The following is a 15358-nucleotide window of genomic DNA, read 5'->3' on the forward strand; positions in this document are numbered from 1 at the left end:
GGCACCGACTCTGTTGTGCTTGGTATGTGGTGAAAAGCTCTCCAACAGTGCTATGGTCCCAAGTAAGCTTAAACGCCATCTCCAAACGAAACACCCTTCACTTCAAAACAAAAATGTGGAGTATTTTGTTCGCCTGCGTGAACACACGAAGAAACATGCAATTTTCATGAGAAAAACTGCAAAGGTAAACGAGAGAGCCCTTAAAGCTAGCTACCATGTCGCTGAACTTGTGACTTCGAGATGTTATAATATAACGTCATTCTTCAATATTAAACAAAAAGTTTATATTAACAACATAACACTTATATTGTTAATATAAGCTTTTTTCACATTTTCAGCTGGTGGTGTGCCGTGGGATTTTTTCAATGAAAGAAACGTGCCTTGGCTCAAAAAAGGTTGAAAAACACAGCCTTATCCCACTTTTGTGCAACCAGATCAAGATCCCAAAGAGATTCAAAGATTTAGCCTCTGAAAACAAACAACAAAGCCATTCACACATGGCTCAAGGAGCCTCCCAATGACAACAATGGACCACTAACGAGGCTAACGACTGTCGTTGACACCAAAGGGTTGCACCCTACCCCGCCTTAATGGGGGGATCGTTTGCCTCACAACAGAGTGATACCTGTTGAGATGACAGCAACAGTTTACTTATTTGGAGAGCAGTCAGCATTTTTGCTGAAAACCTCAGCTTTCGTGAAACTGTTCATGTTTGTAGGAGAATCAAGGCATATAAACTCTATCTACTCTAATGCTAAAAATAACCAATTATTTTAGCATTTATTTCCTGTTATTTCTTTTATGTTCCTGTGTTGTTTTATCTATGAATGACTTAAAACATGTATTTCATGAACTAAATTAGACTTAATCTAATGAAGCGCTGTGTGCTGAAAATGTTTAATCTGCTGATATTTCAGGCTGACATGATCTGATATGCTGGAGTCACACATCATTTTAAAGCTTACATTCTCATCTTTCCAAAGAGTGGCCCCCACCACCCTATCTCAAAGCTGCTGTTATCAAGCGGGCGTTTAATGTGGTCAATTTTATGCAATTTTCAGAGCTGGCTCAGAGCTGGCATCTGGTCTGTACATTTGAGCTGATATTTCAGGCTGACATGATCTGATATGCTGGAGTCACACATCAATTTGTGTGCTGAAAATGTTTTATCAGGAACACTGAAACAGATACAATGTACAAATGTTTGCGAGTTAATGTAATACAGAAGAAATATCCTGTTGAGATGACAGCAACAGTTTACTTATTTGGAGAGCAGTCAGCATATATGCTGAAAATCTCAGCTTTAGTGAAACTGTTCATATGTGCTGCATTTTCTCAGCTTCAGTTCAACTTTTCCAAGAAAAATGTAAAAAAATCCTCCAGGTTCTTGTTTTAAAGAGTAGAAGAAAAAAACTATATAACCTATAAAATATAGCATATAGCTGAACTATCTTAAATAAGTCACCTGTGATTTCAACTTTTGATAAATTAAGTTTTTTTTTTCAAACTTTGAGTCTTCAATAGCAATATGTATGTAAATGCATGGTATGTGGGATGTGGGTGGTAATGTGGGCGGGACTTTCAGATTGGCATATAAGGTGAGGCCACCAAGTACCTGTTACTGTCTTCTGAGACTGGAACAGCGTCACGTCTTCACTGAAGATTTCTCCTGTTTTTTTCCTGTTCTACTCAACAGTTCTTTCATTCCTGAAAATGGCTCCCAAGCGGTAAGTCAAGATTAATTTTATAGTTCACAGTGTAGTTGCTCAATGTAGTAAGAGTATACCCATTTACCCAAGCTGACATTTAAAGCATATTTTCTGATGGCTCCCAAACTTCTCCCTGAGTAAAGCTTTAAATTAAGTAAAGAATGTCTTTTTCTATTTGCAGCAAACCCATCAGACGCTTTCTGCTGTGTCCTGTGTGCAAGAGACCCCAGAATTGCCTTCCCGCACATCTGCACAAGGTCTGCATGAAGACCGATACACGTGAAGCCATGAAAGCAGTGGTGGAGAAGGCAAAAAGGAACGCCAGTCAGGTTCTGTCTTCTGGCATCGTGTTCAGCCATACTCGCCTTCGGCAAATTATGGATGATACTGATCCACTGAGCAGGTTGGTGGAAGAGCTTTTCAGTCTTTTTTCACACAAATGTATCTCATGAACTAAATTAGACTTAATGTAATGAAGCGTTGTGTGCTGAAAATGTTTTATCAGGAACAATGAAACAGATACAATGTACAAATGTTACATTTTCTGAACTGTATTGAATAAGAAATTAGCATTTAGCATTAATCTAAATTGTGCTTTTTTAAATGAAAGGATGATTGAGGAGCTGCAGCGTCGGCACATAGTGGTGACTGGTGTCCCTCCACCACTGCCTAATGCCAACGTTGTGGGACGGACCACACAGCCACCCCAGAGTGTGGCCGCTGAGGCAGCTGAGAGCGAGGCTGAGAGCGGGGCTGAGACTGCCTCTGTCAGCAGTGGCGAGACCTTTCAATGGTGAGAATCTCAGTTTCACAACTTCACTAACGATGTTTGTTTTTGATTGTGAGTCACATGAATCAAAAATATTCAGTATACAACAACAATTCACTATTCTAACAATTTACTGCAACACTTTTCCCACGTTGCAGTAACCCAGATGTGCAGTGGAATAAGGGGGCCAGGAAGCTCATGGCAGAGAAGGGCCTTTATGAGAAGCACTCCATGGACTATCCGTTGCTGAAGGACTTTGCCACATACCTGGAGAAAGACCTCCAAAATGAAAATTACAAACAGGAGGTGAGGACTACCATAAAACACTCTGTGTTTATTAAAGACTTCTGACTGTCCGAGTAAAAAAAATATTCAGTGAGCAGAAGGTTGCCCAAAGTTGACCCTGCCCGTCCCACTCTACCAGCAACTTTGGGCCAAAGCGTTGCTCCAGTGTGGCTTTTATTCCATTGTCTATACACCGCTGAATCCTTTGCAGGGTCACGGGGGGGGCTGGAGCCTATCCCAGCCGTCTCTCGGGCGAAGGCAGGGGACACCCTGGGCAGGTCGCCAGCCTACCACAGGGCTACATATACAGACGCTCATTCACAACTATGGACAATTTAGAGTTATCAATTAACCTCAGCATGTTTTTGGACTGTGGGAGGAAGCCGGAGAACCCGGTGAGAACCCACGCTGCACAGGGAGAACATGCAAACTCCACACAGAAAGACCCCAGGCAGGATCGAACCGGGGATCTTCTAGCTGTGAGGCGACGCTGCTAACCACCGAGCCACCGTGCAGCCCCAGAAGGTAATTTAACATGCTTTTTTGAAAAATGTTTTATGAGGTACATTGAAACAGATAATTGTACAAATGTTACAGTCCAAGTTTACAATGAAAGCTGTAACATGGAGCTCCCCACTCTCTCACACCTCTGTCCCTCTGTTGTCAGCTGTCAAGTGTGTCTCCATTACAAATTTCCACCTTCCCTCACAGGCTGCTTCAGTGGAGCATTCACAGATATAAGGGTCAAAGAAGGTTTGAAAGGTTTTCAAAAGAAGCAAAAAAAATAAATAAATAAAGCTAGTACAGTTCCCTAAAAGGCTTTTTATGTTCATTGGAGTGTCATGCATGTACTTCCATTAGTTCTAGTAGTTTTTTTACACTGTGACCTGACATCCACCTCCCTCTCCCTCCATCCTCACCTGCGTAGCCCCACTTACGCACTCCTCGCTGTGACATTCTCCCAGTTCCTCTGCCTCTCCTCCCTTTCTCTCTCCCTCTCTTACCCTAACTTCTGACTATCCGAGGAAAAAAAATATTCAGTGAGAAGAGGTAATTTAACATGCTTTATTTTCAGGTTGACAACGTTGCTTGTTTCCTGTACTACGCGGACCCACAGGCCCCATCCCTGGAGTTCGTCAGGAACAGGGAAAAGATCTCGCAGTACCTCCGTGAGCTCTCTGAGGCAAAGCTGACAAAGCAAACTCAGCAGAATTATCTCAAGAGCTTGAAAAGGTTGGTGCATTTGGGGCTTTTTTCATATAATGTCAACACTTATGGAGACAATAAACATAATTGGGCTTAAATACATATACATAAATACTTGTACTTCCCCCGACAGATTCCTGTTGTACCATACAGTGAACACCAACCTGAGGCACGAGGATCGGCCACTCATTGAGGACTGCAAGCACTTCATTGAGTTCATTGGGTCTCTGCAGAAATGCTGCTCCAAGCAAGTGAGCAAAGAGATCACCCAAAAGAGGTAAGTTTAATTGTTCTCACCCACCTAACTGGATTACAGTACACACATGTGAGCAATGTGGCATGTAATGTTGTGATTTGTTAATAACCTTCTGTCTATTTTCTCATAGGCATAGCATGTTGAGCTCTCTGATGCAATGTGTTAATTGATGTCATATGTCATATGTCGGTTTAAACTTTCACTTTAGATACAAACTCAAGCCAGTGACCAGCCAAGATGCACGCCGAGTCTTCGAGACGGCCACAAAGACAATGACTGACGCAGAGAAGTCTCTGGTGGCCGACTACCTCACCCATTCCACTGCGACGGAGGAGAAACATTACCGCATGAAGCAGCCGGAGACCATCGTGATGGCCAATCAACTGCTGGCTAGGCTTGCTGGTGACTCGAGGTAAGGATGTCTTACATTAGACAACGTTAGCAAACGACCTGGGGGGACCCAGGGGTAATGTTAGCATTAACATTAGAAGTAATACTGGTAGCAGTGGCACAAATGCTCTGTCCCCACACCCGGTCAGTTACATTTGTCAACAATTAATACCATCAACAATTTGTAAACATCATCAAACCCCCCGTCATTTATATGTAGGCACACTGAACACTTATCTAATACTCTTCTTCTCCTTCTCCTTCTTCTCTTATGTAGTGTTGAGTCTGCAGATGAGGGCCCCAGTCATGCTACCCGTGGCGCTGCTCGCGATGCTGCCCACAAGCCTGCCTGTGCTACAAATGTGCAGATGGATGTACAAGCAGCATTTGACCATCTGGTGGAAACGCACCCGGTGACTCTGGACGGGGACGTGCCAAACAAGACAGAGCGCACGAAGGTGTCACCTGACTTTCCGGGCCACGCCATACACCAGAACACCAGTGAGGAGGAGACTGGATATATGTTTTTCTACACCAATCAAAAAGGACAGTGAGTTTTTGTGAGTGCCACCCTGAAATGCAGACTGTTGGAAGGTTCATCAATCATTCGCAGAAAAAAGCCAATCTCAAGCCCAGGTTTTATGCAGGGGACGACAAAGAAGTCATTCTTTTCCTCGCCACCAGGGACATCGAGGTGAATGAGGAACTCCTTTTTCACTCCGGCGTGGGCAAAAAGTCCTTTCGGGGAGAGGGCCTGGACCTTTCTTGGCTCTCTTAGACTTGGAATCTCCAATCACACAGAACACTGAGGTGTACTTCGGCCGAAGTCTACCAACTGAAAACCGGGTCAGCGCCTGGATTTCTAAGCAGGGGTGGAAGAGCAACCTCCACCTGGCCTGCATTTTCAAGGCCTGTTTTCAGGTCCTGACCCAAGGACATTGTTAGACTGCAAAGCCATGCTTGTAAAACAAATCGTTGTATTACTGTAAGAGTAATCCATGAGGCCTGGATGTTTAAATCCAGCGCTGATTTGATTCAGAGCTGGCCAACCTTTTTCCCTCTTTCCTTGCTCCTTCCTCTCCCCCTGCTGTCTCCTCTCCTTGCCCAAAGTTGACCCTGCCCGTCCCACTCTACCAGCAACTTTGGGCCAAAGCGTTGCTCCAGTGTGGCTTTTATTCCATTATCTATACACCGCTGAATCCTTTGCAGGGTCACGGGGGGGCTGGAGCCTATCCCAGCCGTCTCTCGGGCAGGTCGCCAGCCTACCACAGGGCTACATATACAGACAAACAACCACACACACCACTCATTCACACCTACGGACAATTTAGAGTTATCAATTAACCTCAGCATGTTTTTGGACTGTGGGGGGAAGCCGGAGAACCCGGTGAAAACCCACGCTGCACAGGGAGAACATGCAAACTCCACACAGAAAAGACCCTGGCGGGATCGAACCGGGGACCTTCTAGCTGTGAGGCGACGCTGCTAACCACCGAGCCACCGTGCAGCCCTGGCTTTTATTTCACTGTCTTAATCATGAACAACTGACCTGGGTCTTCCCCGGGCCTCTTCTACAGGCCTCTTCCCGGTAGGCGAAGGCGTCCAGGAGGCAGAGCCGCCCGAGCCACCTCAGCTGGCTCCTCTCGACATGGAGGAGCAGCGGCTCTACTCTGAGCTCCTCCCGAGTGACAGAGCTCCTCACCCTATCTCTAAGGGAGTGCCCCGCCACCCTGCGGAGGAAACTCATTTCAGCCGCTTGTATCCGAGATCTCGTTCTTTCGGTCATGACCCAAAGTTCATGACCATAGGTGAGGGTAGGAACGTAGATTGACCGGTAAATCGAGAGCTTTGCCTTTCGGCTCAGCTCCTTCTTCACCACGACGGACCGGTACAACAACCGCATTACTGCTGCCGCCGCACCGATCCGCCTGTCAATCTCACGCTCCATCCTTCCCTCACTCGTGAACAAGACCCCAAGATACTTGAACTCCTCCACTTGAGGCAGGAGCTCTCTTCCAACCCAGAGGGGACAAGCCACCCTTTTCCGGTCGAGAACCATGGCCTCGGACTTGGAGGTGCTGATTCTCATCCCAGCCGCTTCACACTCGGCTGCAAACTGCCCCAACACATGCTGGAGGTCCTGGTTCGAAGAAGCCAACAGGACAACATCATCCGCAAAAAGCAGAGATGAGATCCTGTGGTCCCCAAACCAGATTCCCTCCGGCCCTTGGCTGCGCCTAGAAATTCTGTCCATAAAAATAATGAACAGAACCGGTGACAAAGGGCAGCCCTGCCGGAGTCCAACATGCACTGGGAACAAGTCTGACTTACTGCCGGCAATGCGAACCAAGCTCCTGCTCCGGTCATACAGAGACCGGACGGCCCGTAGCAAAGGGCCCCGGACTCCATACTCCCGAAGCACCTCCCACAGAATGCCACGAGGGACACGGTCGAATGCCTTCTCCAAGTCCACAAAACACATGTGGACTGGTTGGGCAAACTCCCATGAACCCTCGAGCACCCTGCGGAGGGTGTAGAGCTGGTCCAGTGTTCCACGGCCAGGACGAAAACCGCATTGTTCCTCCTGAATCTGAGGTTCGACTATTGGCCGAATTCTCCTCTCCAGTACCCTGGAATAGACTTTACCAGGGAGGCTGAGGAGTGTGATCCCCCTGTAGTTGGAGCACACCCTCCGGTCCCCCTTTTTGAATAGAGGGACCACCACCCCGGTCTGCCAGTCCAGGGGCACTGTCCCCAACTGCCACGTGATGTTGCAAAGGCGTGTCAACCAAGACAGCCCGACAACATCCAGAGACTTGAGGTACTCAGGGCGGATCTCATCCACCCCCGGGGCCTTGCCACCGAGGAGCTTCCGAACTACCTCGGTGACCTCAGCCTGAGTGATGGATGAGCCAGCCTCTGGGTCCCCAGCCCCTGCTTCCTCTACGGAAGGCGTGGCAATGGGATTGAGGAGATCCTCAAAGTACTCTTTCCACCGCCCGACAATATCCCCAGTCGAGGTCAACAGCTCCCCACCTCCACTGTAAACAGTGTTGTGTACTGCTTCCCCCTTCTGAGGTGCCGGACGGTTTGCCAGAATATCTTTGTGGCCGACCGATAATCTTCCTCCATGGCCTCCCCGAACTTTTCCCATACCCGAGTTTTTGCTTCAACAACTGCCTGTGCCGCAGCACGCTTGGCCTGCCGGTACCTGTCAGCTGCCTCAGGAGTCCCACAAACCAACCAGGCTCGATAGGACTCCTTCTTCAGCTTGACGGCATCCCTTACTTCTGGTGTCCACCACCGGGTTCGGGGATTGCCGCCACGGCAGGCACCAGAGACCTTACGGCCACAGCTCCGAACAGCTGCGTCAACAATGGAGGTGGAGAACATGGTCCATTCGGACTCAATGTCTCCAACCTCCCTCGGGATTTGGTCAAAGCTCTCCCGGAGGTGCGAGTTGAAAACTCCTCTGACAGAGGGTTCCGCCAGACGTTCCCAACAGACCCTCACTACCCGTTTGGGCCTGCCAAGTCTGTCCAGCTTTCTCCTCTGCCAGCTGATCCAGCTCAACACCAGGTGGTGATCAGTTGACAGCTCAGCCCCTCTCTTCACCCGAGTGTCCAAGACATACGGCCGAAGGTCAGATGACACGACCACAAAGTCGATCATTGACCTTCGGCCTAGAGTGTCCTGGTGCCATGTGCACTGATGGACACTCTTATGCTTGAACATGGTGTTCGTTATGGACAAACTGTGACTAGCACAGAAGTCCAATAACAGAACACCGCTCGGGTTCAGATCGGGGAGGCTGTTCCTCCCAATCACTCCCCTCCAGGTTACACTGTCGCTGCCCACGTGAGCGTTGAAGTCCCCCAGTAGAACGACAGAGTCCCCAGTCGGAGCCCCTCCTTGAACCGCCACCTTATTGTGGTGGAGGGGTTTGAGTACTCAGATGATCCTAGGAGCTATGTTGTCTGGGGCTTATTGCCCCTGGTAGGGTCTCCCAAGGCAAACAGGTCCTAGGTGATGGGTCAGACGAAGAGCGGTTCCATAGCCCCTATGAAAACAAATAAAACAAGGACCATTACGTCGCCCGGATTGGCGTTACCGGGGCCCCACCCTGGAGCCAGGCCTGGGGTTGGGGCTCGCAGGCGAGCGCCTGGTGGCCGGGCCTTTGCTCACGGGGCCCGGCCGGGCAAAGCCCGAAGGAGCGACGTGGGCCCGCCCTCCAGTAGGCCCATCACCCGCAGGAGGGATCAGAAGGGGCCGATGCGGTGGGAATTGGGTAGCAGTCGTGGGCGGGGGCCCCGGTGGCCCAATCCCTGGACTCAGAATCTGGCAATGGGGACATGGAATGTCACCTCGCTGGGGGGGAAGGAGCCCGAGCTAGTGCGGGAGGTTGAGCGGTACCGGCTAGAGATAGTCGGGCTCACCTCCACGCACAGCCTGGGTTCTGGAACCCAACTCCTTGAGAGAGGCTGGACTCTCTTCTACTCTGGAGTTGCCCGCGGTGAGAGGCGGCGGGCCGGTGTGGGCTTGCTTATAGCTCCCCACCTTAGCCGCCATGTGTTGGAGTTTTCCCCGGTGAACGAGAGGGTTGCTGCCCTACGACTTCGGGTTGGGGACAGGTGCCTCACTGTTGTTTCGGCCTATGGGCCGAACAACAGTGTAGAGTACCCACCCTTCTTGGAGTCTGTGGGAGGGGTGCTGGAAAGTGCATTATCTCGGTCCTCTTTAAATTAAATGCTACAAAGGAGTATTTAATTCTTGAGGAAGGGGTGTGTGTGCTTCCTTTTAAGTGCCTAGTTGATATGCAAACGATGCTGCGCCATACCCCGAAGTGGATTGGCGGACATGGGAGGAACATCTTTCATAAAGCAGAGGAGGACGTCACCCAGGGGGCAGAGTGGGTCAGATGGGCGGAGTCATTCTTCGCTGAGTCAACGCGCGCACACCGATCGAACCAGAGAGATCCTGAGCAAGGGTCTCTAACTGCCAGGCCCCAACGAGCTTCCTCGGCAGGTCGCGGCTCTTCATGGCAGCAAAAGGGATGTCTGTGTTCCTGAACAAATCGCCCAAGAGGACACAGACCAGGGCGCTGCCCATGACAGCTGGGGAGCTGTCGAGGGTCTGGCATAATGGGAAGACCTGCTGCGGACGCAGTTTCTGCAGGTGGTCCCTGGTAAAGTGCTCAAGGGGCGGACAGGCGCAGCGCTGGCACTGCTGTGGGGGGACAGCCCAATGAGCTGAGGCTCGTGGAACTGACTGTGTTTGTCCCTAGGCTGACCGAGGGGATGTCCGTGGATGACCTCCTCAGTGCACAATTCGAGCTGGAAGGCCTTCCAGACAGGGTCATAGCGTGCGACGCCAACATTCTCCTCCAGGAGGGTGCGCAGGGTGCACGCTATGTGCATCATCACCTCTTTCAGGATGGACAGCACCCCCCTGCCGCCACTGTCGTGAAAGGGGAGAAATATGGAAAAAGGAAAACGTCGTGGATTTTCTCCACGGTGAAATGTTCCTCGGGATCGATGCTGATGATGACATTGTCATCAAACCGAACCACCTGTTCGATGCGGCAGCTGAGCTGCCCAGACATACGTTCTGCCATGTCGATCATGTGCCGAACGTAGCTGGTAGCTCGCTGCCGCATCGTTGGTTCGAAGTTGGGGTGTGAAAGGCCGCTCGTAACAATCACCGCGGTCACTGGGTGTTTGTACGGCATGTGGAGGTGGGCGTGCGGAGAGTCCACGTAGAGTTGCAAAAAAGTTAGCTTGCTGTAGACTCTCAGCACGTCCAGCAACTCTGCATGCACGTCCATAGCCCTGTGATCCAGGTTTGACTGGAAGTTGGTCACTTCATGGATCCCAAGTGTGGTGAATAATGCACCACACTGACCAACATAGTCCTCTAGTCCCCATACCTCGCGAAAAGCAGGTGAGTATGAGGGTCTCGGGCTGTGACCGTCAGGGCAAGATGGACGGACACAGAGTGGACGTCACATTGTTGGATGATGTCGGTAAGTTGCAGCTCTTCCACGTCCTTCTGCCCGAACTGATTCAGGAAGAAGTGGACGTACAGGAAGTCGCAGCCGGAGTTAGCTCTCTCAACGGCGCTGTCGAGCAGCGCAAGTGTGCGTGTGAATGACTGTGCGGGTGTTTTGAGTGAGTGCATTGAATGAATTAAGGTGTTGAATGAGTGTAAATTATTTTGCGGCTCTTTTAAATCAATGCGATTGATGTATTAAATGATTTTTGGCTTTTTATGCACTTCTTTTACATAAATTGAAAAGCGAATATTTCACTACCTATTACCCATAATGCATCTTACCGCAAAGCGAATTTAAAAGGGGCGTGATTACCCGTTTTTTGCTTTTAAATTGGGCATTTTAAAACATAACACTTATTTAAACTTGCAATTCATAAGAATTATCTTATTATCTATCAAATAGAACTTAAAAAAACTGAATTAAAAAATTATTGTGACCATAACAGGCCCACCGGCCGTCGGATGCTCTTTATAAAAAGAATTGAAATCTCTATACCTAAATGGAAAGTTGGGTCGGGAGAGTGGCACCAGTCGATCGGGCGCCCCTGAAAATGGGGGGGCAGCCGGAGCCCCGAGACGCCAGGACCCCCACAGGCCCAGAGGATCATACGGTGCATGATCATGGTTAAAATTCCTAACCCTAACCCTTTTTAATGCACTCTTACACTTTAAGGGATTGCCCCTTTAGTCTCTGACTGGTAGGAATTCCTGAGCAGCCGCTCTTCTAGCCAGAAATAAACACCGCTCCATTTGAGCCATTTACCAATCACAGTGGACTATTTAGGACTGCCATTACATACGTCAAATGCGTTAAAGTATTTTTTTTCCGTTTTACACTTTTCGGCTGCATATTTTACTTGCATAAATGTACTCAGTTACGATCGACCACTGCTACTGTAAAGTTTCAGCGGCTTTAATGAACCTTGCCTGACAAGAATAAACCTCTGGCAGGAATCTGTGGTGGCTTTCTGGGGCTTTAACCCCCGTGTGGCGGTAACGTTATGATATTACATACAGAACGCTGCCTGAATTGTGAGCTAATGTCAGCTAAAGGACGCTGGCGGAGTTTCCGCCCTCATAACCGAACCTTCTTTCCAGCTCTGTCTGTCACACGGTTCACTATGGACCGTCACAAAAGTAAACACTTCAACGTACAACTCTACTTTTGTGTCTGAATGTCGTCTTTTGTTCAAGAAAATGCAACTTTCCAGCTGGCATGTCGGACTGCAGCAAACAGCTTGGGCAGAAGTGCGCATTCTTCGTCTTGGGCTAAAACGGAGCGGGTTTGACTTGCTGCCCCCTACAGGCTGTATGTCATAGATAAGCAAATAGTATTGGAAATTGGTCAAAATTGGTGTGTTTTAATACATTTGAATCAAATCCACATGATTCACTTGAAGGTCTTCATGCATTTCTTAAAGAAACAACAACTTAGGAGTCATTCAGAGGAATCACCTCCGTTGACTTCTCTTTCGCACCTCGCCCACAACCTCTGAACTCTATCGACTCACTCAGTAGAAGTCTGTAAACTGTATGTGTCATTAACACACAGTGCTGATAGTTTGTAAAACATCCTGATGTTCATGGCCTCTCAGCATCAGAACTTGTCTTTCTTGATGTTATGCTGTACATCATTTTCTCTTGAAGTGTACTTGGCTGCACCGGTGCAGTGTTTTAGCTCAAGCTGTATGCATGTTGTGTACTTTCAGGTATGCAATGCATTCAGTGGCCACATGAGCTGGATTTGCTGTGCAGTAATACATCCAATCTTTTTGAACACGTCAGTGGGGACTGGCCTTGTGAGTGCAAACAGATCTGGTGTATTATGACATGCATTATGGCAACCAGCTGCCATGCTAAGCTGACCCACAGGGAGTGTTATTTGTTGTCAAAGACAGCATCACAAGCTTTGAACTGCTTCGAGCTAAACTGCTCTCCAGCCACGTATGAAAAGTGACATCAGCTGAGTCTCCTTCGGCACGAGGACAAAATGTCCACAGCGGAGCCGTGAGAAACACAGGACCTGGTTAACTAGTGTGTTGGATCAGAACCTGGGTCAGTGATGAACTGGAGCCCCATGTGAGCGTCTCAGTATGGACTAATACTGCCATCTTGTGGTTGAAGAGCAGATGTGAACAATGCTGGCAACAGACTGAAATTCAGGACATCAACAGGACATCAACCATTTTTCACCCTAAATAAAATAATAAAAATGTTTTGTGTGTGTGTGTGTGTGTGTGTGTGTGTGTGTGTACTCCTCGTAGAGGAGATTCGTCAGGGGTGAGAAAATAACCCTAATGATGTCATAGTGATGTCACCAGGGTTACATTGGACTTGGGCACTGATACAACAAAATCCTATATTACAAACTGGAGGCGAGGCGTTTGATAGACACTGGGAGGAAGGTATTAAGTGAAGATACCACTGTGTTGCATCATGGGAAAAGTAGGACCACTTCATGGCCCTGCATGTTGATGCAGATTGCACTTTTTCTCTTAGCCCCCTAACCCACTGTCAGAAACAGGAGACACTCTTATCTTCTTATCATCTTTTTTTTTTGTCATTCAAATTTTTATTTGTTTTAACATATTATCTTTACAAACGGGCTGCACGGTGGCTCGGTGGTTAGCAGCCTCACAGCTAGAAGATCCCTGGTTCGATCCCGCCTGGGATCTTTCTGTGTGGAGTTTGCATGTTCTCACTGGGTTCTCCGGCTTCCTCCGCTGAGGTTAATTGATAACTCTAAATTGTCCATAGGTGTGAATGAGCGGTGTGCGTGGTTGTTTATCTGTATATGTAGCCCTGTGGTAGGCTGGCGACCTGCCCAGGGTGTCCCCTGCCTTCGCCCGAGAGACGGCTGGGATAGGCTCCAGCCCCCCCGTGACCCTGCAAAGGATTCAGCGGTGTATAGATAATGGATCTTTACAAACATTTTCAAATGTCACAGATGAAGCGTAACCAAATTATTAGTCTGTTTAAGAAAATAAAAGGAGAAACAAACAGGATATAAAGGAAAATTAAATAATAACAATAAAAATTGAGTAAATTTTAACATGAATAAAACACTCATCTAACAACTTAAAGGCAGCCCCCACCCCTGGCACCCCTCATGTTTCATACACATTCAAAGCATACTTCAACACAATTACAGGCCGAACAATACCTATCCTTCCCACCACTTAAATCCCTCTATGGTGTTACATCCCTCATGTAATCCATAAAGACATCCCATAGCTGACTCGTCTTACTCGGAATACTATTAACCCTGGCGATCATCTGTTCAAAGGCAGCAGTCTCTGTCTGCTTTGGTGAGGCCTGGTGGCATTAAAGCCTTATCTGCCAGCAAACAGTTGTGGGGATTCTGGTAGAAGTCGTTTAAGACATCCCTCGAGGTTTTCCAGCACCACCTTCCAGAATGGCATTACCATAGGGCAGTCCCAAATGGCATGAAGGAATGTGCCCAATTCCTTCTGGCATTTGCAGCATGTATTATCCTGAGTTAAACCCATTTTAAACAATTTCAGTGGTGTAAAATAATATCAATGTACAATCTTATAGTGGATGAACTTACTCCTTTCATCCCTTGTAGCCCAGCCCACATTTGAAATCACTTCTTGCCATACACCTTCATCAATCTCACCACCAAGATCCTTCTGCCATATTAGTCTCAAGTTTTCACACATTCTTACTTGAATATTTGACATTTTTCTATAAAATAGTGAGGCGGAGTGCAGCGCATGGCAACAATTGGGAAATTCTTGGACCTTGTTTTTTCCTTTTTCTGCCCATTCTAATCCAAAAGTAGAACTCACACTACTCCACAACTGTAAATATTTCCAGAAATCCCCTTTGTGTGTTAAATCATATTGTTCTTTAAGGTCCTGAAATGATGATGATGATGACTGGTCCCTGTAGAGGTTATTGACAACACGTATCCCTTTTGTCAACCATGCACCCCAGAAACATGTCTTTTTCCCTATACAAATTGAGGGGTTATTCCACAATGAAGAATAACCCTGCTTGTGCCGTGAAATCCCCAAGATGTTGTGTGCTCTTGCCCAAGCCCACCGAGAATGTTGTAAGATTAGGTTTTCCTCTTCCTTCTGTCTGCCTATTCTCCTCTGTGATAACAATTCTACAATATTAAACGGAGCTGCAAGTTTCTTCTCAATCTTAACCCAACTAGGGCTTGACTCTTCTTATCATCTTAACACTATTTATTATTATTTTTAATCTGAAGGCAGCTTACATTGTTCTTTTGTCCACAGCTATTGGGGCAATACCTACTTACATATTTTTATATATTTTTTCTACATGTTTTATTTTTCTTCTATATAGTCAAATATCATTTTGCTTGTATAATATGTACATATATATAGTCTACTTTTTATTTCATATTTTGTTTTCTTCAAATGTTCTCTACCTCTGCTGCTATTTTTCTTTCCACTGCTATCACATGCTGCTGTAATGCCCAAATTTCCCAGCTGGGAATAAATTAAGTTTTATCTTATCTTTCAGATCTAAAAGTTGTCCACAAACACTATTTCTCTATTTTACTGTATCAATAACCATGGTCTAAACTCCAGCACAGCAGGTGGCAGGAATGCAGTTTAATGTTAGCCACAGCCTGTATTAACAAGCTAAAGAATATTGACAGGAAGTGGCATTTCATACTACCTCCCATCTCACAGA

The sequence above is a fragment of the Chelmon rostratus genome, chromosome 2, assembly GCF_017976325.1.
Source record: "Chelmon rostratus isolate fCheRos1 chromosome 2, fCheRos1.pri, whole genome shotgun sequence".
In the NCBI taxonomy this organism is placed as follows: Eukaryota; Metazoa; Chordata; class Actinopteri; order Chaetodontiformes; family Chaetodontidae; genus Chelmon; species Chelmon rostratus.